General features: G+C 49.0%; 1 protein-coding gene across 1 annotated transcript in view; it reads right to left on the bottom strand.

The window, feature by feature from the left end:
• Positions 1–706, bottom strand: part of LOC109820835 — a 9,205-nt gene that overhangs the window by 8,126 nt on the left and 373 nt on the right. The gene's annotated exons all lie outside the window — the stretch shown is intronic.

Genomic DNA, 706 nt, shown 5'->3' with positions numbered 1-706 from the left:
ATGGCTCGTGATTGTGACATCTCCTCTTTAGTCTCATATGGACTAGTGTGAAGAAATGTTAGTGGTTTAAATAGAGAAAGCCCAAGGTCCAAGAACAACTAGTGTTAGTATTTTGGCGATGGACTTAAGTCAACATCGAGTTGCTCTCCGTGGACCCACGGTTTGCACCCGCCAACGGGCCCGTGGGCCTGGGACGTGACAAATGGTATCAAAACCAGGTTCCAGCCGGAAGTGTGGAGCTAAGTGCTACACGGGACTAAGTTCTACACCGTATGGATGCGGTGGGAGCCACCTCTATAGCCAATAAGAGCCACCTCTAAAGTCCACATAGCCTGGCAGTGACACTGGAATGTGCTAATTGTCATGTCGTGACGACGAGAACGTCGTCTTTGTAAGCTGGGGTAATTGTGACACCCCTCATTTTAGTCCTATATGGATTAGTATGAAAAAATGTTAGTGGTTTAAATAGAGAAAAGCACAAGGTCTAAGAACAACTAGTGCTAGCATTTTGGCGGTGGACTTAAGCCAAGATCGAGTTGCTCTCCGTGGACCCACGGCTTGCTCGCGCCAACAGGCCTGTGGGCCTAGGGCATGACATGGCTCAACCAAACCCATTCCCGACATCGCTTGCGCAACCAGCAACTGCCCTTGCTTGAGATCTATCACACTCTCATGTCTGAGATTTAAACCTCAAGGCCACGTCCTG

This window comes from Asparagus officinalis, chromosome 8, assembly GCF_001876935.1.
Source record: "Asparagus officinalis chromosome 8, Aspof.V1, whole genome shotgun sequence".
NCBI lineage: Eukaryota > Viridiplantae > Streptophyta > Magnoliopsida > Asparagales > Asparagaceae > Asparagus > Asparagus officinalis.
This window is presented reverse-complemented; position numbering and strand designations above follow the sequence as displayed.